At 36.8% G+C, this 26,100-nt stretch overlaps 1 long non-coding RNA gene across 1 annotated transcript; it reads left to right on the top strand.

Annotated features, from left to right (window-relative positions):
* Window positions 1-22,114: 22,114 nt before the first annotated feature.
* Window positions 22,115-24,845, top strand: LOC138404061 (uncharacterized). Its single transcript, XR_011238164.1, has 3 exons — window positions 22,115-23,135; window positions 24,069-24,205; window positions 24,295-24,845. It is a non-coding gene; the product is annotated as an uncharacterized lncRNA (long non-coding RNA).
* The last annotated feature ends 1,255 nt before the right edge of the window (window positions 24,846-26,100 follow it).

Below are 26,100 nucleotides of genomic sequence, written 5' to 3'. Positions count from 1 at the left end.
CGTACTAAGCGTACTGACTGCGCTCGCATCGCTTTCAAATATTTTATATTGGTATCGGGATTTACATTACAAAGATTAGTTTTCCGCTTCGATGCACTTGTATCTTTATTTCTTGAGATTGACCTCACGTTGTTTTATCAGTTGATTTGTTCTGTTGTTTGGCTTATGTTATGACTATAGTAGGTACACGAAAGGTTGAGATGGCTATCACTTCACTATCCCGCACTGGGTTAGCCCGGGGGCTGTGCGGGTGTGCAGGGCGTCCCCACCCCGATTGCCATCTCGACCTGTCGCGTATTATACGAGGATTTACATAATCTAAATATATAAAAGGAAAAGGTGACTGACTGACTGACTGACTGATCTATCAACGCACAGCTTAAACTACTGGACGGATCGGGCTGAAATTTGGCATGCAGATAGCTGTTATGACGTAAGCACCCGCTAAGAAAGGATTTTTGAAAATTCAACCCCTCAGGTGGTGAAATAGGGGATTGAAATTTATGTAGTCCACGCGGACAAAGTCGCGAGCATAAGCTAGTCAAATTGATTAATGAAAAACACAATCAATAACATATACCATAGTGACAACGACGCACTTCAGTCATTATCGTTATCATCATTGTCATCATTTCAGTCTGCGGACGTATACTGCTGAATATAAGCATTTTCTATACAATACAAGACAATACAATTTATTATTTACTGAATGATGTCCACGACTTGGTCCGCGTGGATTTGGGTTTTTTTTAAATCCCATGGGAACTCTTTGATTTTCCGGGATATAAAGTAGCATGTGTCCGTCCCCGGGACGTAAGCTAACTTTGTACCAAATTTCATCAAAATCGGTTAAACTGTTGGGCCGCGAAAAACTAGCAGACAGACAGACAGACAGGCACACTTTCGCGTTTATAATATTGTACCTATACCTGTAGTATGGATTTGCTGTGTACAGCAAATCCATACTACAGGTACAGTAGCAGGTACAGTCAAAGGCCAAAACTCGTTTCGCACCTTAATGATCAATGATGTGTGGCATGTTTATAGGAAAAGGTCATAATTACTACTGGAATTCTCAGGCCGACCGTACATTTGAGCTAAATCTAAGGAACAGAGTCTAACGCTTAGTACGAGATTTTACGTCTCACGAACGTTGATAGTATTCGAGTATTGAAACACTTCCGCGTTATAGTAAAGTGGATCTTACGCCGCCTTGTTTTAAAGCTCAAGTTTCTCTACACCTCTACAGCCAGCGCTCCAAGCGGAAACGTTCCGAAATTAAAATCAGTGGCATTGAATTATTGACTTTAATTCAAGGTCCTTTATGTCCATTTTACGTTGACGTATTTGTGTTTCGACTCTTGAATTATTCAGCTAGTAATGTTGGTGAGACGTAAAATCTTAAACTAAGCGTACAGCACGTTATAGCCTATCCCTGAATAAAGGAAATAATTTCAGTTTCTCAATTTCAGTAGCAAGCCAGTTAAAATAAGAAAAACAAAAAATAATAAACTTAAATGCGGGCTCACCAGCACAGTACGAACGGGTGCGATCAACACAATTAGTTAATTAGACGGAAGGACAGATCGCCTGCGCTACTGCCGTGTAATCACGACCGGTGTACTCCAGGAGCTAGCTACCAAAACTGACTAACCAATTAAAACTAATACTACGCCCTATCCGTGGAAAGAAGTAAGTATAGCCACAGTTCACAACAGTTAGGGAACTTCTAACAAAACGTAGAAGCTTCAACGTCACTGGCAGGCGTCAAATGTTAGTACATTTTGAAGAAGTTAACCCCAAGCAGCCCCTATTTTCGTTGATTTCACGTCACCATAGCCTAATATTTGCCATATTATCATCCATTTAGGATCAAACCGAGAGTTCCCCACTCTAGTTCACTCTGGTATAGCGTTATCTCTGTTACGTAATCCCATACAAATGATAGAGGCAAAAGACTCAGTAGGTGCTAACCATTTTGAGTCACTACACACTAAACTTTTATTTTATACCACTGGATCTGGAAACTTAACTAGAGCATAGATCTTTGCCTACTAAGAAAGGATTTTAAAAAACGGAAATCTTTGAAAAACCTAAATCCAAGCGAACAAAGTCGCAAAAAGAAAACTAATTCATCCAAAGAATTAGCATACATTAGGTATATCATAACATATTGCATGCTAATAGGCAGAATTTGGCTGTACCTTTTTGTTTTTGTAATATCTCCATTGTTTACCCATATTCGCAATAAAGAAATTTGAATTGAATTGAATTGAACAGCCAGGGCTAGGCCTGACAAACAAGCATCACCTGACCGTTAACATCTCTTGGACTATAGCCTCCGGGCTATTCCTGTGCAATTAAAGTGCACGAATTGAACCTATCGGAGGCGGCTCTGTTAAATGCTTCGAGCATTCAGCCGAGCTATGCCTTAATAGTCCATGGCAATTGTTACATTTTTTTTTCAAAACTGGAGAATAAAAAATAATTGCATTGTTTTTGCTCTATCATCATCATTATGATTATTTATCAACACATCGCCAGACCAATATAGAGCGCGGGTCTCCAGCTCTCAGAATGAGAAGGGTTTAGGCTATAATCTATCAACTGGTCAAGTAAGCATAAATTGCAGTACAATATTTTCGCGAACTGCTTTTCTTGTTTCCGTGGCAAGACAATTTCGAGCGAGCACGTTTAGTTTGCGAGGCTTTGGAGCGCAACTAACTTTAAACAACGAAATGAAGTTCGCAACTCCAGTTGCAGACGAGCTATTATTGCCAGTAAATTCTTATCTAAACCATAGTAAAGCTCGAAATACACACAACTTGCGACGACAATCAGACAGTGTTTTAAGCTATCGCCGAATTTTGTCAAAATTTCCACTTTTGCTTTCTTTTTCTCTTTACTGTAAATGTTTTTAGTACAAATAAAAAAATGGTTAATTGGATAGACCGTGAAAAACTAGGGGACAAACAGTTAAACACACCACATTAATAATATGGATGTGGATTTGATGCTCGTAGCAATAATAGTAATTTATTACGAAACAAGTCACCTACTTACTTGTAGATTAAGAGTTAAGTCGCAGCGTAGGAAGGCCCCAGGGAGCCGCTGGATTCAGACGGCACAAGACCGTGGCGTGTAGAAGTCCCTACAAAAGACCTATGTCCGGCTGTGAACGTCTATCGGTTGTTGATGATAAGATTAAGAGTAGGTAAATACAAAACAAACTAAATATAATGTATGTAACAAACAAAAAGGCAAACTTTAAAAGCGATGCCCCTCAGGTTCACTGTTAGCTCAGAGCAAATATTGACAGTTTCCAATGTTAATAAATAAAATAACTAGAGGCAATTTAAAAGTGTAAACTGAAAAAAATATAAAATGATTTAAAATACAACTTGTGTTTTTTTTCATTGAACTAAATGTTCATAAAACTAATTTAGTAATCATTTTTCGAACATGTTTGTATTGAAAGTAATCAAGGTTTCAATAAAAGCCGTTTGATTTTATACATTTTTTAAATATTCATAAAACAAAATAGTCTGTTATTCTCTAGGTGATAAAGTTTTAAAACTAATTTTCTTTTTTTTAGAGGAAAATTTTTAAGCGTAGGCGGTAAGGGTCTGAGTATTATACTAATTGAGTAAACTTTTAGTCAATTAAGAATATAATCTCTAAAGAATAATTGGCTAAACTTACTTAAATAAATTCCAAAACGTGATAACTAAAAATAGTTTAAATTTCTTGTTGAAAATACTATTGCCTCTTAATACATTTTTATATGGCATTGTCATTATCTTAGCCCTCACATATCGGCTCACTACCAAGCAAGGGTCTCCTCTCAGAATGAGAAGGGTTTAGGTCATAGTTCATCGCGATGACCAAGTGCCGATTGGCAGGCTGCAAACAATATATTTGAGAATACTATGGAAAACTTTCAGATATATTATAGGTTTCCTCACGATATTTTCTTAGCAAGTGATATCTATACTTCTATACTTATATACTAATAATATTATAAAGAGGTAATGTCGTTAAGTTTGTTTGTAGGGGGTAACCTCTGGAACTACTGAACCGATTTTAAAAATTCTTTCACCAATAGAAAGCTACATTATTCCTGAGTGACATAGGCTATATTATATACACGCGGGCGAAGCCGCGGGGATTAGCTAGTATTATATAAAGAGGTAATGTCGTTAAGTTTGTTTGTAGGGGGTAATCTTTGGAACTACTGAACCGATTTTAAAAATTCTTTCACCAGTAGAAAGCTACATTATACCTGAGTGACATAGGCTATACAGGATCTTAAAAAACCTAAATCTACGCGGGCGAAGCCGCGGGGATCAGCTAGTTACGCATATTCCAAAAAGTTAAAGGTGCTCGCCTGAGATCGAATCGCGGACCTATCCTATCTCTATAGCTGCGGTGTGAAATAAACCCTTTTTCTTTTTTCTTCTTTTCTTTTAAAATTCAGACCTGGCATCATAAAATCGAGCACAAATCCGCTATTTATTTAATAACCATTAGGGATTTTCATAAATTACACGGAAAATTACTATTGCTTTTCCATTTCACATGAAATCCTTTATATTTCGAATCCGTCTAAAATATACAAAATTAATCATCGAATCCTTTTCCCTCTGGTCTATTTAATTGTTCAAATAAAATTCAAGTATTCTTTGCTTTCAATTCTATTCAAAGCTCTTAGGGCATACTCCATTATTATATTAATTGAAATTGTCGACATTTTCAACGATTTCTGTGCTTCGAAAAATTTTCTCCGTGAATTTGTTCGAAAGAAATTATTTTAAATACCTAATAATTATGTAGTTGTTTAATTATTCAGGATGAGTTTGTACAATGAAGGTAGGGTATTCTTGTTTCGTGTGCGTAAACGACAGGTTGAGATGGCAATGGGGGTATGAGGCGAGGGGACGCCCCGCACACCCACACGTCACCCGCGCTCGCCCGCACCGGGATAACACGGGTGCTGTGCGGATGGACGGGGCGTTCCTTCCCCGATTGCTATCTCGACCAAAAAACCAGACTGGAAGTGCCTACAGGAGACCTATGCCCAGCAGTGGACGTCTATCGGTTGACTGTGACGATGATGATGATGTTTTTTTAAGAAGAAATTGAGACCTAGAATCTAGATGATGCTCGCGACTTCGTGTGGATTTAGGTTTTCTTAAAATCCCGCGGGAACTCTATTTATTTTTATTTTTCCGGGATAAAAAGTAATATGTCCGTCCCCGGGATGTACCAAATTTCATCAAAATCGGTTGAACGACTTGAACGGTTGGACCGTGAAAAGCTAGCAGACAAACAGACAGACACACTTTTTAATATTAGTGTGGATCTAGGTAAATACATAGAGCAAAAAGGGTCGGCGCAGGATATAATACATACTCTGATATAAGCGTGGTATAAGATACCTAAAATGGTTTTTGTAATACTACAGAGACCTGAAAAACACATTTCTCTATATTTACCCGTACACTAGGACAACCACAATCGAGACAATCTAAACTGAGACTTGAAAAAATAAATGAAATACAGGCAAGGTCTGTAACTTAATTGTCATATAATAAAACTCTCAAATAAAATAAAACTAATTCATACATACTGGCGGCCCGCCTGCACTGCCGCGCCCGCTTTACATCAGTACCCTTAATATAAATGCGAAAGTGTGTTTGTTTGTTGGTTTGTAGGTTTGTCCATCAATCACGTCGCAACGGTGCAACGGATTGACGTGATTTTTTGCATGGGTATAGATAAAGACTGGCGAGTATCATAGGCTACTTTTTATCCCGGAAAAATCAAAGAGTTCTCACGGGATTTTTAGAAACCTAATTCCACGCGGACGAAATCGCGGGCATCAGCTAGTAATTAATAAATATCAAAAACAAAAAATAATGGAATGCCTGGGCTAAGTAAACTTAACAATTCTTTATTTGGCAGCTAGTACTTTTTACTCTGGCGGAATTTCTGAAAATCCCTTGGGCCGAAAATCTCCAAAAATCCTGAAACACGTGTTTCTTCGTTTTTCACTGAAAGGCCAGCTTAAGGTTTTAACTTAAAAACAACGGATTTTCATACCTTATTAAAACCACTGATTTTAAATTATTTTTATATGCTTAATAAAGAGTAGGAAGGTCTTTATACACTACTAGCTTACGCTCGCGACTTCGTCCGCGTGGACTACACAAATTTCAAACCCCTATTTCACCCCCTTAGGGGTCGAATTTTCAAAAATCCTTTCTTATCGGATGTCTACGTCGTAATAGCTATCTGCATGCAAAATTTCAGCCCGATCCGTGCAGTAGATTGAGCTGTGCGTTGATAGATCAGTCAGTCAGTCAGTCACCTTTTCCTTTTATATATTTAGATGACGCTTGGTCACCCTATTTTAAGTCCCTAGAGGGTCGTAAAATATCAACAGCTACAGCCTACAGTACACTCGGGAACGACATCGTTAAGTTTGTGATTTAGAAAACAAAGAAAATGTCTGCTTTTAAATAAACATTTGATTGCTAATCGCGTTTTAATGGATGGAAACACCTTGATTGTGAGAAATAATGATATAGATACTAATATTATTATCCATACTAATAGTATAAATGCGAAAGTGTGTCTGTCTGTCTGTCTATCTGTCTATCTGTCTGTCTGCCTGTCTGTCTGCTAGCCTTTCATGGCCCATCCGTTTAACCGATTTTGACGTTTCGGATTTCGAACACAGCGGATTTGCCGTTTGTGAACATTATTAAAAAAAATATGGAGAACTCAGGCATGCAGGTTTCTTCACCATGTTTTTCTTCACCATTATTTAAGCAAGTGATATATAATTACTTAAAACTCACAGTAAAAACTTTACAATAGTACCCAAATAAATGATTCGAATTTGGCTCCCATGGGACTAAAAAAAAACTAAATCCATGCGGACGTAACCGCGCGCATCACCTAGTTTAAGAATAAAGCCCTTTAAATCATTATATATCGATTAACATCGGTGTACGTATTTTTCGGCACAGAATAAATTATTTATTCGTCATTAGTTCTGCCACGGATTAAACCTTGACCGTTATTTTTTTTTAAATAGGCCGTAATTGTGACTTCAAAAAAACATTGTTACTTACATCCATATAATATTGTACTGTACTTATTAATATTGTAAAGTGCGTCTGGCTGTCTTTCTGTCTGTTACTTTTTAATTCCATCCTTTAAACCGATTTTGATAAAAGGTACATACTACAGACTACAGAGATAGTTTCTGCATTCCCATTCCCAAAATCAATGCATTCCCACGGGATTTTCAAAAAAAACTGTATCCACTTGGACAAAATCGTGGACCATCTTGTAATTAAATATCGGTCAGTATTGCACCTACTAACCTTGACATCTAAGAAAGACAATAGTCATTCTATGTACCAACTCAGCTACGATTTACTTTTGCTTACTCTACGAAAATTTGTAGAGTCGAAATCACTATCCATAAAATATATCTACTTAATGAAATCGCGGTTCAAAATTGTTAAGTAACATCCAGTTAAACCTTCGAAAAGATTAGCAATGTAATGACCATCAAATTCAGAACATCAGAAATATGCAAAGAAAAAAATCAAAAAGAAAAAGTAAGAAAAGAATCTACTCTACGAGTAGAGTCGACCGGACTGTGCTTAATAAATTCCATAAATCTCCACGTCTTAATGAAAGCGCGGGTCAAAAATGTTAAGTAACATTCAATAAAACCTTCGTAAAGGTTAGCAATGCAATGACCATCAATTTCGGAACGTCAGAAACATGCAAAGAAAAAAAATCGCTCGTTTCCTTCACCATTTCCCGCGTTTTCCCACGACCGTAGCTCGCACTTCCCCGGCCAGTCGTTTTCAGTGCGCTGTATCGTGCGCACGTATTCCGTCGTTGAAAATAATGCAAGCGTAAAATATTTGTCGCAACAGACAACTATTTTTGTCGTCCGATCTAAAGCGTTCAGTGGATTATAAATTAATGGTGACAGTGGGGAATTTCGACGAATGTTCTAGTGTTTGTGTTAGTGTCAACCGAAGGGGATATTAATTTATTTGTGATCACATTTTATCTGAGCGGGGACGAGCTACTCAAGTAAGTTTTGAATGCAATTTTCTTGTTTTTCCTTTCAGTTTCGATGTCTGTATTTTATAAGAAATCTTCTCAGTAGAATCTATCCGTATCGGTAATGGAATATTGAGAAGTAGCAGATGCTTTCCTACAATGAAATAAAGAAAACTTAAATCATTTCATTAAGAAAAATTGCGTAAAAGTAGAGAATTTTCGCTGAATTTATGGCATCTATATTTGAATAAAAATAAAAAATATGTGTAAGGTTAAAAAATAACACCCAATGCATTTGATAAACTTGCTGATTTTTCAGTAGACAGAGATTGAATGAAAACTACAAATTAAAAAATATAAGTAGGTACGTTGCATAAAACTTAATGAAAATAGTAAATGAAAGTTCCTTAATTATTAGTCCGAATTAAACCAGAGGTTTAGTAATAATAAAATTACTACCCGATATAGAGCTTTTTTAATCTTAAAAAAAATTCGATTCGTTGAATCTACTCATTAGTAAATTTAATCAATCATCTTGTTTGCGTCTATAGACGTTCCCTAAAGTACGCCACCATAAACGCTCTTCCGCCTTCCTCATCTAGCCACTTCCCGCTACCTTCTGGAGATCATCTCACAGTGTTCCACACAGCGCTTTCTAGTAGTTTTCTTTCTCCACTCCAGAACACGTCTGTCCGAGGCCATTGGTACTCAACAGTTATATCATCATCATCAAACCATCGCCGGCTGACTACAGAGCACGGGTCTCTCTCAGTGTGAGAAGGGTTTGGCCATAGTTCACCCTGCTGACCAAGTGCGGATTGGCAGACTTCATCACACACCTTTGAGAACATTGTGGAAAACTCTCAGACATGCAGGTTTCCTCACCATGTTTTCCAACACGATTAAAGCAAATGATCCATACTAATATTATAAATGCGAAAGTGTGTCTGCCTGTCTGTCTGTCTGTCTGTCTGTCTGGCTATCTGTCTGTCTGCTAGCCTTTCACGGCCCATCCGTTCATCCGATTTTGACAAAATTTGGTACAGAGTTAACTTGCATCCCGAGGAAGGACATAGGCTACTTTTTATCCCGGAAAATCAAAGAGTTCCCACGGGACTTTTATAAACCGAACTCCACGCGGACGAAATCGCGGGTATCATCTAGTATTTAATAACTTAAAACGCCCATATCTCCGAAAAGTTAGAGGTGTGTGGCCGGGTATCTAGAATAGAAGGCAAACGTCCCAACCACTAGGACTTTCACGGCTGTTATAATAAACTAATATTAGAAAATCTTTAGTAGGTACCTACGTTTGAGTCTATGCAGACACAATAGCTTGGATCCTGCTCTATCAATTTAGCGCAACTATCTTGGACGGATTCATCATCATTTAGATATTATCAAATCAGAGTTCCAGCACGGAAGTTGTGATTATCACATCAGCTATTGTTGTTTTGTTGCTGCATTTATGTCATTCTTGCTGCAATTGTGCATTCTAGCGAACAAAACAACATGGGCTTATTCAAGGGGCGGATCAACAAATTGCCTTAAAGGCCGGCAAGACGTTTGCGGTTAATAATAATAATAATAATAATAATAAAAAATATATAAAAAATATATTTATTTAAGAAAAAATATTTACAGGTTACACAAATTCAGGTATAATCATAAACTCGAAGCTTGAGTTTTTCCGTATACCGAAGCCGTTAACATTAGGTATCTACACGTCACACATATCTTATTAAAAGCTAAATAACAATACTTATAAACTAACAACATTGAACCAAATGTACGATATTTTAAAACTTATATTTAGTAGGTAAAAACGCAATTATTAAAATTATAAATGAATGTAGGTAGGCAAGTAAAAAGTTCGTTACCGCAAAGCGGAGTACCTAGTTAGGGTGTGGTTATCGTGCTACGAGCGTAAGACGCTCACTCACACTACTTCATGTATGGTATTTTAAATTCTGGTACAGGGTGATTATTTTATTTAAGTTTAATATATTTTAACTCTTATGATATTCTTCTGGTGCTGCAAATGTTCATGGGTACCAGAAATCACTTAACATAAGGTGACTCGTCTGCTCGTTTGCTCACTATTTTCATCCATATCCATATTAATATTATAAATGCGAAAGTGTATCTGTCTGTCAGTCTGTCTGCTAACTTTTCACGGCCGAACAGTTTAACCGATTTGGATGAAATTTGGTACAGAGTAAGCTAAGATCCCGGGGACGGACACAGACGGGCACACTTTTTATCCCGTAAAATTAAAGATTTCCTAGGGGATTCTTAAAAGCCCATCCATTTAACTGATTTCGTATAAATCAGTTAAACGGATGGGTCGTTTAACTGATTTATACGAAATTTGGTAGCTTGCATCCCGGAAATTGACATAGGTAACTTTTTCTCTCGGAAAAGCAAATAGTTCCCAAGGGATTTTGAAAACCCTAAATCCACGCCGACAAAGTCGCGGGCATCATCTGGTTTAAAAATAAAATGAAATAGAAGAGCAACCAGCTGGTCGATTGCTCAAAAGATGCATCAATCTCAACTGTTGTGATTGACTGAATTTATGGCATTCTTGCTGCACAATGCATTTCAACCAATCCGCACTTTGCCAGCGTGGTAGACTATGGCCAAAATCCTTCTCATTCTGAGAGGAGACCCGTGCTCTGTGATGATTTAGCGATGGGTTGATTATGATGACGATGATTGGCTAAAACGTAGGGTTGCAACAAGAATACCATAAATTCAGCAACCATAATACCTAATTTAGTGTATAACAATGTAATAATTTCAATTTTCTTGCTAAGAGGACGAGGTTGCCTCAAAAAAAGTTATCTAGCAAACCTTTGAAGAAAATGAAGAGTATTATATAATATTAATAACAAGAGTAATTGTAACAAAAAACGATTTAAGCCTCTTGTAAAACGACTTGCGGGTAAAAAGGGTTCGCGGTACAAAATGATTGTGACACTTAATTTTATTAAAAGTTTTGTTCCGAATTAAATTAAATTAGAAATTAAGGTCAACAACAAACAGTCTAAAAAAGGGTATTATAATACTTTTGATCGCAGAAATTTATTTGAAACCCCTAATAGGTAGGTACTTACTTAGCTAGATATAAAAAATGGCACCAAAAATTTGCACTTGGTTTATTTATTTCTAACCAGCTGATGCCCGCAACTTCGTTCGCTTGGAGTAGGTTTTTAAAGATCCCGTGGGAACTCTTTGATTTCCTGGGATAATAAGTAGTGTATGTCACTCTCCAGGTCTTTAATTATACCCAATACCCATACCACTTTCGTATTTATAATATGACTAGCTGATGCCCGCGACTCCGTCCGCGAGAACTCTTTGATTTTCCGGGATAAAAATTAGCCTATGTGTTAGTCTGTGTATGTATAATCTATCTCCATTCCGAATTTCAGCCAAATCCGTCAGTAGTTTTTGCGTGATTGAGTAACAAACATCCAAACATCCACACTTTCACATTTATAATAAGTATTATTAGGAATTAGGATTAGGATTAGGATAACATCATTATTGATGTAATGTGAGAAAGAATAATAGGTACAATCAATCAGCTTTAGTTCATTTAATCTACGCAAACAAAACAATAATATTATACTCCTTATATTTTATTTTCGTAACAACACATTAGATGTACTTATATAATATAGTTGAAACGGTATCCCAAAATAATGGCGTAATTACAGTAGGCTATTAGCCCGTATTCGGGTACCTGAATGACTACCCAAATTCGGGCATCAGTACCCGTAGTACAAGATTTTACGTCTCACCAAACCAAACCAAATTCGAGAGTCGAAATACTTCCGCGTTACAGTAAACTGGATCTTAAAAGCCTTGTTTTAAAGCTCAAGTTCGTCTACACTTCTACAGCCAGCGCTCCAAGCGGAAACATTGCGAAATTAAAATCAGTGGCATTGAATATTTGACTTCAATTCAAGGCTGTTTAGGTCCATTTTACTGTAACGCGGAAGTATTTCGACTCTCGAATTTGGTTTGGTTTGGTGAGACGTAAAATCTTGTACTGCGGGTACAGACGTGTTATTTAGGTACACGATAACACGAGTAGATTACAAGTTGGATGTCAAAGGACGCCTTCTATGGAAGCGAAGTTGTACCGAATACGTGATATCGTTCATTTACACGGCCCAAGCATAATCATAAACATAATATATATAATATTATATAAATATACAATCATGTATAAAAATATTTTTTTGTCATTAAATAATATACTTAAATGGATAATACATAGCTGTACGTATTATACTTATATTATCTTAATTTACAATGATAGATAAGTGTTTCTTAACCTTAGTTTGTATATCTGTTAAATCCGGCTAGTACAGTACACTAATATTACAAAAAAATTGTAAGTTAGGGGTAATATCGGAGCTAATGATCCAATTCTGAATATTCTTTCAGCGATAGCTACATTATTTCCAAGTCCTTCTTTCGAGCGCTTCTTTTGTCCTGAGTTTCTTTTCCGCACTTAGAAGTGAATACCGAGTGCTATGGACTATAAATTATATCGGCTAAAAGCTACTTACTTATTTATGAATACGAAAGGGGTTTGTTTTGTTGGTTTGTCATTATGGTCGCAACGGAACAACAGATCAACGTGATATTTTGCATAGACGGTTTTAAAAATCTAGAGGCATAGGCTACATTTTAATTCTGTAAAAAGTATCCACGGGATTTTTAAATCGAAATGCCCACGGATGAATATGATAATTCGCAAATATTTTAGATTAAAATGTCACGGTTAAATTTTAATCAAGGATTAACAGCTGGTCATCTATACAAAAGGAAAAAGGTGACTGACTGACTGATCCATCAACGCACAGCTCAAACTACTGGACGGCTCGGGCTGAAATTTGGCATGCAGATAGCTATTACGACGTCGCGCGTCGGAATCCGCTAAGAAAGGATTTTTGAAAATTCAATCCCAAGGGGGTGAAATCATCAACATCATCATTATCAACCAATAAACGTCCACTGCTGGACATAGGTCTCTTGTAGGGACTTCCACACGCTACGGTCCTGCACCGCCTGGATCCAGCGGCTCCCTGCAACTCGTCTGATGTTGAGGGTGAAATTGGGGTTTGAAATTCGTGTAGTCCACGCGGACGAAATCGCGAGCAAAATAGCTTATCGAGCATAAGCTCGTATAAATATAAAAAAAAAATGTGAAAAGCGGTGATGAAAGTAACATTTTGTCATAAAAATATTTTATGCAATAGGTATGTAGTGAGGTAAATCATATTTGCAAAAAGTCACTGTGTAGCTTAACGAAAACGCTTACAATTTGTATTGTTTGTCACGATACGAATTTATTTGAAATACAAAGGCCGATTTTATAAAAGCTCTCCTTTTTATGACGCCATTAAAAATAATTTCCAATTCACTGACTCATTAAAGCTCGCTCGAATCTCCGTGAAACGGCGTTATTTTAGATTTTCTATCTGATTAATTCGTACGAATTTAAGCGGGGTAACTTCGGAAGCTTTGACAAAAAATCAATTGAGGGGCAATTTCATTTTCCTTTTAGGAGCAATTAAAACGTTGACCGGGAGATTCTTTAATAGATAGAGTCGTTGTTTGAACGGGTCATTGAAATCTAAATTGTTAATTTGACCCCGTCAAAAGCAAGGCAATCGTGCTATTCTGTTGAACAAAATCATAAAACTAAATTGACAGGTTACAAATTAATATAAAGATTTTCATACAAAACTTTGAGCATGTGTGACTTTCAATCAACAGATCTTTACGGAAATCTGGGAAACTACAGACACAGATATTAATTTTTAGAACGTATCTACAAAATTTGAATGAGTATGATTCCTTAAAATTCAAATAGGAACGAAAGTCCGTTTGTATGTACAGAGCTTATTAGAGAGCTTCGAATACACTGCTCTTAAGTCTCTGGAGCAAATTTAGGTTATACTAGCTTATGCTCGCGACTTCGTCCGCATGGACTACACAAATTTCGAACCCCTATTTCACTCCCTTAGAGGTTGAATTTCAAAAATCCTTTCTTAGCGGATGCCAAACATTATAATAGCTATCTGCATGTCTTTCAGCCCGAATCGTCCAGTAGTTTGAGCTGTGCGTTGATAGATCGGTCAGTCAGACAGTCACCTTTTCCTTTTATATATTTAGACAGTAGACTAGCTTATGCTCGCGACTTCGTCCGCGTGGACTACACAAATTTCAAACCCTATTTCACCCCCTTAGGGGTTAAATTTTCAGAAACGCTTTCTTAGCGGATGCCTACGTTGTAAAAGCTATCTGCAGGTATGACAAATTTTAGCCCGATCCGACCAGCAGTTTGAGCTTTGCGTTGATAAATCAGTTATTCAGTCAGTCACCTTTTCCTTTTATATATTTAGATTACAGCTATCAATAATAGTTTTGAATATAAATGAATGAGTAAAAAGTTTTGAATAACTACATGACATCATTATTTAATCAAGAACGCAATGATCTTCAATATTGTAATAATGAGGCAATTAATAGTCTACTACTATGTAATAGGTCTCAGAATGACTTTCTGAATGGATAATCTTTACCCGTGTGATGCATATAAAGTAGATTTACAATAATATCCTGCTTATTGGCGCCATACCCTTAAAAGACGATAAGATCGTTTGTCACCTCGTGCATGTGAAGTAAAGATGGACATTATTGCTACTTTTGAATAATTTTCATTTCGTTAGTCCACAAAAGAAACGTAAGCCCGACTAGTTTCGCATACATTTGTGTGCTGCTCCCAGCGCGAGCAAGACGCGGTCTCAACTGCGACGCGTTGCGAGCTGAGACCATGTGATAAAGGAATCCACCTTATTATGTTCAGTCCGTCTGTCTATTGTTTTATTTATATGTGACTAGCTTATGCTCGCGACTTCGTCCGCGTGGACTACACAAATTTTAAACCCCTATTTCACCCCCTTAGGAGTTGAATTTTCAAAAATCCTTTTGATTCCGGAAAAATAAAGAGTTCTCACGGGATTTTGAAAACCTAAATCCACGCGGACGAAATCACTGGCATCATATTATATAATTATAGTTTATAGTTCAGATAAGTTAGTCTTCAACCAATCTGTTGCGTAGGTACAAACTTTGATGTGGCGCATATTCTTCATTGCAATTTGCAACGCTTCGGTCATGGTAATATTTAATTAAGGTTTGGAACACTTGTGCCGCAAGAGTCATTAGCATTTATTTTTAATAAAACTTTTGTCGTGAAAAATTTCTGCCATTATATCTTTTGAAAAGTTTTAAATGGAAAACATAATACAGTTATGGTACATGAATGCGAGGTATGGATTAAAAATGACTAACGAAAAACATCTAAAAACATGATAAAATACCACGAAACTCCGTAGGTACCTACTGTAAGTATATTTATATATATATATTTCACCCCTAAGGGGGTGAAATAGGGGTTTAAAATTTGTGTAGTCGATGCAAAGGAAGTCACGAGCATATCGCTTCGAAGCGATCTCTACCAGGATGAGGATTCAATGTTATATTGTTATAGAATTACGCGCGCGGTTTTCCGCTGGATCTGTCCCTGGTCTAAGGCTTTTGAATTTCGCAATTCCACCACATTTTATTGGCAACAAAGTGCGCTAGGACATGTCGAAACTTTAATATGGACAGCTGGCTCCGACGCTGGAAATTGTAACTTTCCGCTTAAATAACCAAACGATTTCAATTAGAAACCGAAGCTCCTGGAAATTGGTACGAAATATCGCTCAATTGAATTTAGAGCACCTACCGAACAGCTCCTACTAGAATACAGTGGTTTGGAGTTTTATTTATTAATTTATTTATTATACTCTTTATTTGTACCACCACTCGAAGGATTACATAAAAGAACAAAAAAACCCAGACAGAAGGAAGATACAAAAGGCGGCCTTATCGCTAATTTTCGAGTTTTAGTTATTAACTAGCTTATGCTCGCGACTTCGTCCGCGTTGACTACTGAATTTTCAAAAATGCTTTCTTAACGGATGCCTACGTCATAATAGCTATCTGCATCAGCCCATTCCATACAGTAGCTTGAGCTATGCGTTGATAGATCAGTCAGTCAGTCAGTCACCTTTTCCTTTTATTTATTTAGATTTAGTTAATAACTAGATGATGCCCGCGTCATAATTATTATTATGACGATGATGTCTACGTCATAATAGCTATCTGCATGCTCGATTTCAGCCCAATCTGTCCAGTAGTTTGAGCTGTACGTTGATAGATCAGTCAGTCAGTCAAACTTTCCTTATCCATACTTCCATACTAATATTATAAATGCGAAACTGTGTCTGTCTGTCTGTCTGCTAGCTTTTCACGGGCCATGAACGTATCAACCAATTTCGACGAAATTTGGTGCAGAGATAGCTTGCATCCCGGGGAAAACATAGGCTACTTTTTATCCCAGAAAATCAAAGAGTTCTAACGGGGTTTTAAAAACCTAAATCCACGCGGACGAAGCCGCGGGTATCAGCTAGTATTTTATAATAACAGTAAATTTGCAACATCTGTAAACAGTATTTTGATGTTTTCATATTCACTAACTACTCTAAAGTTGTGAATATGAAAACATCTAAATAATGTTTAAACCATGTTTAAACTAACGTAAAACCAAAAACCAATGTACAACTTTGACACCTAACAGTTTGCGATGTTTAAGGCAGCTCAGTTCGGTGCTTTCTTCATACAAACGTAGGAGGGAAAATACAACAATATTCGATATTGTACGCACAAAACTAAGAATTATATCGATTTATCTCGTCATTATCTAGGTTCAATGATATCTAAAACATTGAAAAAAATATTGATTTAAAAGTTACGAGCCTCAAAAGATTCCTATTTTAACACTAATCTATGACAACTTTGGGCGTAAATAAATAAGTTTAGGGATATGAAAATTCTAAAACAATTTATCATTACACGTAGTTTATTTATTCATTAGTTGAAATAACTTTACTTTGCAAACCTAAATTCAGTAGTTTTTTCTCAAAAATACTTTTCCCAAACTACTGTTCAACCCTTTTCAAGCGCTAGATTTCGGCTAAAATCATCATGCTTCTCACCCCAAAACATTAGACACCGCGCGGGTGGCGGAGGGAAGGGCCAGCCCAGCGGCGCGCGGCTGCGCGTGTAATATTGTGGTTTCTATGACGACAACTGTTGTATGTTTTCAAAAACAAAAGTCGTAATGATTTTATAAAATTAATTTTTATTCGTTTATTAATTCAGTGGCTATGCAATGTGTAGAAGATTGAGCAGAGCAGAGTCAATAAGTCCTTCAAATACTTATTGCATTTTGTACATTGACCTCTGGAATTTGAAATTTGGACACCAATTTTATTCATTGGTTTATTGACCTGACTTTGTGTTGAGGTCCTAGTAGGGATATCTACTCGTGTGGTCCTAGTACAATAGGTAAGTAACTTTGTTTAGTTATTTATTTATCTAATTTTAAAAAACCGGCAAGTGCGAGTTGCTCGCGCACCAAGGGTTCCGTACTCAGGTATTTTTTTGACATTTTGCTCCATAAATCAAAAACTACTATGCATAAAAATAAATAAAAATGTGTTTTAGAATACACAAGTAAAGCCCGTTCATATAATACCCCACTTGGTATACTTATTATACATTGAAATTGAAAATACTAATTATTTTTTCATTAACACACTTTAATTTTTTTTGTAAGTTGTAATCACAAATCTATGGTTTTCGGATTTATTCCTTTACTTGTGCTCTAAGACCTACGTACCTACTAAATTTCATGATTCTGGGTCAACGGGAAGTATCCTATAGGTTTGTGTGACAGATACGACACAGACGGAGAGACGGAAAGACAGACAGACAACGAAGTGATCCTAAGGGTCCCTTTTTCCTTATAAAGTACGGAACCCTAAAAAGGTACCTGTATATGTATAATAATATAGGTAGGTAGGTACCTACCTGGTGGTATTTCTTTATATTTTTAGGGTTCCGTACCTCAGAAGGAAAAAACGGAACCCTCTGTCTGTCTGTCCGTCAGTCCGTCCGTCCGTCCATGCGTCTGTCGGTCCGTCCATCGGTCTGTCTGCCCGTCCGTCTGTCCGTCTGTTCGTCTGTCCGTCTGTCTGTCTGTCCGTCTATCTGTCTGTCTGTCTGTCTGTCTGTCCGTCTTACAAATAAAGTACGCAACGCTTCGTACAAATAGTACTTTTTTATTTATTTACTAGCTGACGCCCGCGACTTCGTCCGCGTGGATGTAGGTTTTCAAAGCCCGTGGGAACTCTTTTATTTTCTGGGATAAAAGAAGGCAGGTCATGCCTGTCGTAGAGGTGATGGCCGTTGGAGCCGGAAAGTTCTTGAGTGGAGACCGCGTAGGTATAAGTAAGCGTAGTGTGGGACGCCTTCCAGCACGATGGACCGACGATATACAGAGGCTGGCGGGAAGTGGCTAGGTGAGGAAGGCTGAGGACCGGGTGTGGTGGCGCTCTTTAGGGAAAGCCTATGTCCAACAGTGGACGACCGCAGGCTGATGATGATGGAAAAAATCACGTTGATCCGTTGCACCCCTCACACGTCCCTATCCGCCTTCTCCACTCCTGTCACGCTGGCGAATAAGTTTGGAATAGATAGGATTTCGATGGAGTGCGTGGATTTTTGTGAACGGAGTTCAACCATGTAGTCGTGGTTTGGTACAATAGTAAATGGTACAATATTAATTCACCAACAACAGTTCCTAAAACCCATAGAATAGGAGTGCAGTACCCTGCAGCATCAGTATTGAAGAGTTGGAACTTAAAGTTCAATAATGGTATATATGTTTGGCATCTACAATATTATCTCACAATCAACAGTGGCTTAGGAGTGCAATACCCAGTACCCTGCATCATCAGGGTTGAAGAGTTGGGATATCGAGTTGAATTATGAAGTCGTTGCTTGGTACCTAACCAGAGATAGTTTATTCTAAGCGTACCTTTAATATCAATTCAACATCAACTATTCCTAAAACAGCTGATTGAAATCCAAAAGTACAAAAGCTACCCGTCATTATTATGATGATGGTTGAGAAGTTGGAACTTGAAGTTTTAACATGTATGGTTTCTAACAAAAAATAATGAATGAAATCGGACTACGCGTTAATGAATTAAGTACAGCTCAGTATACATTTTAACTTTCAACCCTCTCCTAAGGGAACCATGCTGAATTTCGGGATAAAAAGTATCCTATATTCTTCCTCATAGTATGACGTCAAATCGTACCAAGTTTCATTGGAATCCATTCAGTAGTTTCAGCGTGTGCGCGGCCGTGATACAGACAGACAGACAGACAGACAAAAATGAAAAAAAATTCCAGTTTTGGGTTCAGTATCGATTATAGAGTGCCCTCGAAAAAAAAAATTCAAAATATCTTCAATGTACAGAATTTCACCTGTTACAGTTTTATTATAAGTAATAAAATAATAATAATAATATTGATTCAGATACAAGTTAGCCCTTGACTGCAATCTCACCTGGTGGTAGGTGACGATACAGTCTTGCTTACGACTATTTCGGATCGGAAATTCTTGGATTCAGGTTAAATGCAGTGCAAAAAGAGAGATCATTAGGATTCCGTACCTCAAAAGGAAAAAGGAACCCTTATAGGATCAGTTTGTTGTCTGTCTGTCTGTCCGTCTTACAAACAAAGTACGCAACGCTTCGTACAAATAGTACTTTTTTATTTATTTATTCAGATACAAGTTAGCCCTTGACTGCAATCTCACCTGTTGACAGACATAGAAACGGCGAGACTAGTATATTTTAGTTACTTTCACAGCATTATGTCATATGGCATATTATTAGAAAAGAAAAAGAAAGAAAAGAAAAAACGTTTATTTTTTAAAGCTGTACCACACATTACCAGTTACCAACTGGTTAGGTTATCCCAGCGCCTCTTATACTTGAGTAATAAAGTCAAAAAACCTCAAGTAGAAGAAGCGCCGGAATAAAGTATGTCATGTGTGGCACAACCCAAAAAAAAAGGTCTATCAACACTATATTTTACAAATCCAACAACTGACAATCGAAAAGAGTAATTTATTACCTATTTTGAACAAATCATTTGACTTTGACTTTTGATCCCGGAAAATCAAAGTTCCCACGGGATTTTTAAAAAACCTAAATCCACGCGGACGAAGTTGCGGGCATCATCTAGTGCATACTAAATAGTTTTTGATTTATCATGCAAAATGTCAAAAAATACTATTTACCTATTTATTTATTTTTATTTTTCACTAGCTGCCCCGGCGAGCTTCGTACCGCCTAACAGTCGATTCTTTTTCAGGAATTTTTTAAAAATTTTCTCTCCGTAAGAACCATATTCGTACTTCAAGGAATATTATAAAAAAAGAATTAGCGAAATCGGTTCAGCTGTTCTCGAGATTTGCGATCAGCAACACATTTAGCGATTCATTTTATATGTACCGAAATTCTAGTTACATAGTAGTAATAAATTAAGTTACATTGTAAATGCTTATCTCTAAACAGAGATTTAGAGATAAACATTTTACTATTGTAGTACGGAAACCTCGGGGCGCGAGTCTGACTCGTACTTGGCCGGTCGGTCTGTCGGTCGGTCGGTCGATTTATTTTAGAATGCATCGTATCGACAGCTGGTGGTAGTAGTTTACATATATCCTACTAATATTATAAACTAGGTGAAGCTATGATAGCCTAGTGGTTAGGACGTCCGCCTTCTAAACGGAGGTCGGGGGGTTCGATCCCGGGCACGCACCTCTAACTTTTCGGAGTTATACGCGTTTTAATTAATTAAATATCACTTGCTTTAACGGTAAAGGAAAACATCGTGAGGAAACCTGCATGCCGAGTTCTCCATAATGTTCTCAAAGGTGTGTGAATTCTACCAATCCGCACATGGCCAGCGTGGTAGACTATGGCCAAAACCCTTCTCACTCTGAGAGGAGACCCGTGCTCTGTAGTGAGCCGGCGATGGGTTGATCATGATGATGATGAGGTGATGCCCGCGACTTCGTACGCGTGGAATTAGATTTTTAAAAATCCCGTGGAAACTCTTTGATTTTCCGGGATAAAAAGTAGCCTATGTCACTCTCCAGGTCAACCATACCCATGCAAAAAATCACTTCGATCCGTTGCTCTGTTGCGACGTGATTGAAGGACAAACCAACGAACCAACAAACAAACACACTTTCACATTTATAATAGGTGTAGTGATGTGTGTGTGTGTGGATGTTTGGATGTTTGTTACTCAATCACACAAAAACGGCTGAACGGTTTTGGATGAAATTGGGAATGGAGATAGATAAAAGTGTTAATTAGAATAGAATAGAATAGAATAGAATAGAATGTTTTTTTATTCATGTAAACTTTTTAAAAGTGCTTATGAATAGTCAGGTTTAATTTACCACTGGTTCGGAATGCCGTTCCTACCGAGAAGAACCAGCAAGAAACTCGGCGGTTGCTCTTTTTAATTTTTCAATTTACAATGTTATTATACCGTACTATACAAGCCATTGCACCCCCGTGCATTGCTGGAGCGAGTCAAATCCAAGCTTTTTTATCGTTTACATAGTCTGCGACTGTATAATATGCTTTTTTTAGGAGCATACTTTTAACACATTTTTTAAACTTGTGTAAAGGCAAGTCTAAAATTGCTTGTGGAATTTTATTATAAAATATTACACTCATTCCCACAAATGACTTTCGCACCTTCCAGAGGCGGAGCGCAGGAGTAGCTAGCTTATTTTTGTTTCTAGTTTGCCTATCATGGAGATCACTGATTTTTTTGTAACTGTGAATGTTTTGTCGTACAAAAATTATATTATTGTAAATATATTGGGAAGCTACTGTAAGAATACCTATTTCCTTAAATATCTCTCGTAGGGAATCGCGCGGTTTTAAATTATAAATTGCACGTATTGGTATATAATTAAATTTAGGGTATACCCTAATTAACACATAGGCTACTTTTTATCCCGGAAAATCAAAGAGTTCCCACGGGATTTTTAAAAACCTAATTCCACGCGGACGAAGTTGCGGGCATCAACTAGTAATAAAATATAATTTGGACTTATCCGAATTCCGAAAGTCAGGGTTGTCAAATCACACTTATATTATAAAGGCGAAATTTTGTATCTGCGTGTGTGTGTGTATAGGTTTGTTACCCTTTCACGCAAAAAGTACAAGACGGATTTGGCTGAAATTTGAAATAGTGATCGCTTTTGAAAGAGTTCTCGTGGGATTAAAAAACCACTATATCCTCGCGGACGAAGTCGCGTGTATCATCTAGTTACAAATATAAGTATGTAGGTCATATTGTGTGCTTAGACAATTTAATTATATACTTGAGTTTTCATGTAACAGAAACAAAAATGGATTGGCGGAAGAGGAAAAAGAAACGGTTTAGACTCGCAAAAGCAAATCCCTTGCAAAGAAGAGATCTATTAAAATTCATCAGAATCTTTCCAAACCATAATATTATCTTGTGATGATAATGCCATTACTTTTTCGGGGTTATTCCCGTGAGTCACACCCGACGTGAGTAACAATGTGACTCGACGGGAATTTTATTTGACTGAATATGTACTTTTCCGGGATGCTGAATTTGATAATGACATTTATTTTCAAATCCAAAATAGCAGACATGCACTTTTCACAAAAAATAGAAATGGGTGTCGTTTTCAGGTTTTCCAGGATGCTGGTTTTGATAATGACATTAATTTTTTAATCTAAGATGGCGGGCCAGCACTTTTTATAAAAAATAGACGCGAGTGTCGTTTTCAAGGTTCTCCAGGATGGTGAATTTGATGATGACATTTATTTATTTTTAATAAATACTTATATATTATACTTCTATTTTAGTGGATCACAGGATTTTCTTTGACAAGGAAACGACAAAGCAAAAAATCGAATTGAATTAGATTATGATGCTATCACACCGTACCATTTAGAGCCAGCTTCTGAAAATTTGACACTGTGTTTGTAAGTTGATATTATTTAGATACTAGCTAATGCCCGCGACTTCGTCCGCGTGGATTTCACATTTTTCAAAATCCCGCGGGAACTCTTTGATTTTCCGGGATAAAAAGTAGCCTATGTGTTAATCCAGTTAAGAATTCTAAATTTCATTCAAATCCGTTCAGCCTTTTTTGCGTGATTGAGTAACAAACATCCAAACATCTACACTTTCACATTTATAATTCCACTAGCTGCCCTGGCGAACTTCGTTCCGCCTACGGCCTAACAGTCGATTCAAATTTTTTAAATTTTTCTCTCGGTAAGAACCATCCTCGTACTTCAAGGAATACCTAATTTAAAAAAAGAATTAGCGAAATCGGTTCAGTTGTTCTCGAGATTTGCGATGACATTTAGTGATTCATTTTTATATTATAGACTAGCTTATGCTCGCGACTTCGTCCGCGTGGGCTACACAAAATTTCGAACCCCTATTTCACCCCCTCCAGAGTTGAATTTTCAAAAATCCCTTCTTAGTGGATGCCTGCGTCATAATAGCTATCTGCATGCCAAATTTCAGCACGATCCGTCCAGTATTTTGAGCTGTGCGTTGATAGATCAGTCAGTCAGTCAGTCAGTCAGTCAGTCAGTCAGTCAGTCACCTTTTTCTTTTATATATTTAGATTAGGATTAGGATAATATAATTATTATGTTACTAGCTGCCCCGACGAACTTCGCACCGCCTACAGTCGATTCTTTTTCAGGACTTTTTAAAAAAAATTCTCTCCATAAGAACCATCCCCGTACTTCAAGGAATATTATCAAAAATAATTAGCGAAATCGGTGCAGCTGTTCTCGAGATTTGCGATCAGCAACACATTCAGCGATTCATTTTTATATAATATAGAGATTTACTATTTGTTGTCAGATTTGTCAATGCTGAATTATGTTGTATTTTAGTGACTCAAGACATTCCTTTTAGAAGAAAACAAGGAAAATAAAATGAATGTGCCCAATATACGTACCACTGAAATCCAACATGATGCTGCAACATTCAATTCTGTACTAAATATTGAAAGGTCTACCATACCATACTTGTAAGTTGTTATGCTATGTTTTTTGCATACATTCTATATAGATAATACTCACAATATAATTATGTTGATTGTATGTTTATTAATTCCAGAAATGAAATGGAGAGCTTCAATAGTTCTGCGTCGAATGATACATCTAATGTGACTGTTGAAACAGAAAATGATACATATTGTGTTTATGTGTGTAGTGGGCTTTTAGAGGGAAATTGAATTGTACCTACTTCCTACTTATAAAAATAAAATTTTCATTTTTGAGATCAAAGTGGAATTTATTTTGACTTTTGTTTTGTTTTGTACAAGTAGATAGTATATATAGTTTTTAGTCGCTACTAATAGATAAGTGTAGGCAACAAAAGTTATTTTCACAGACAAACGAATGTGTAATCATGTGTTCCTAATAGGTAATCCGCCAGCACAGAGAATTCAACTCCTAGAGTACGCATATACAAGGTTTTACATGAAAACAAAATCGTAAAATGTTGGCGGGGGACAGGGGAGAATGCTTTGTTGTGATTGGTGGACTGACTAATCAAAACAATGTGCGGAATGAGGGTACCGAACGGGCGTGGGCGATGATTCATTTAAAATTCCGTGGGATCACCACGATTTAGCAATGCAATTCCTTAGGTACAGCATCAGGGTCGAGAAGTGGGTCTTCGAATTCAATGATAGTCTTTACTTGGTAGATATAGGTACCTACCTCCAATATCAATTTATAACCGACAGTTTCAAAAATTTTTACAAAAAAAATAAAAACCGACTTCGTTACACAAACACTAAAAATTGAAAAATAATTTAATTTATTACCGAATATATTATGTATACAAGAGTTAATATATTTCCATAATAATACTTTTTGGTGCCGGTGCCAATTAGCTTTAGCTGCGCGAATCGTCTAGACTTCATATTTTTATGGGACTCCACAATGGCACCTCATTGGCACCGACCCCAAAAAATATTATTATGGAACTATATTAACTCTTGTATACATAATATATTCGGTAATAAATTAAATTATTTTTCAATTTTTAGTGTTTGTGTAACGAAGTCGGTTTTTATTTTTTTTGTAAAAATTTTTTATTTCACAATTTTTAGTGGCCCCATGGAATTATGCTATGACTGGTTAAAAGTCTACTGTTTACTAAGCTATTACACTGATCGCGAGCAATTTACTCTTATCCGTTGAGGAGTTCCAGTATCTATCTTCGAAGATGTTCATCAGATCTTCACCAAATTGAAATGGGACCAACTTTGAAGTATACCCTTTCAAACAAAAAAATAATTTTCAAAATCGGTCTAGGCGTTTTCGAGTTATCGGGGAACATACATAAAAAATAAAAAAAAAAAAAAAAAAAAAAAAAAAAGATTCCGACGAATTGAGAACCTCCTCCTTTTTTTGAAGTCGGTTAAAAATCCCATAAGTTTTGGTGGTCATGTCCCCTGCAGCATCAGGATTGAGGAGTTGAAATCCTGTGTGTCCTATATAAAATAACATTTTATATAGGACAATGTTGCAAAGTTTCTTTATCAATTAAAAAAAATAACCAAATCGGTTCAGAAATCTCGGAGATTTCTGTGTACATAGGTAGAAAAACACAACTCCTTTTTTAAAACTCGGTTAAAAAAGTATCCTTTGTTAATCCTCTACTTGTCTGTAAAAGTCCCGTCAAAATAGGTTCTGCCGTTCCGAAGATTAGCCCGTTCAAACAGACAGACAGACAGACAGTTTTTAAAAACGTTTGATTCAGCTGTTATGGTACAGTTCAAATAACAATATTATGAGCTTGCGGTAGTTATTTCGAAATTACAGACAGACACTTCATAGAAGTATGGATTTCTATAATATATACGAGTTGTTTATACACGCTGAGGCAGTAGTTACCTAATAGGTATGTATG

This window comes from Maniola hyperantus, chromosome 24, assembly GCF_902806685.2.
Source record: "Maniola hyperantus chromosome 24, iAphHyp1.2, whole genome shotgun sequence".
Lineage (NCBI taxonomy): Eukaryota > Metazoa > Arthropoda > Insecta > Lepidoptera > Nymphalidae > Maniola > Maniola hyperantus.
Note: the sequence above shows the minus strand (reverse complement) of the source record. Positions and strands in the feature narration are given on the sequence as shown.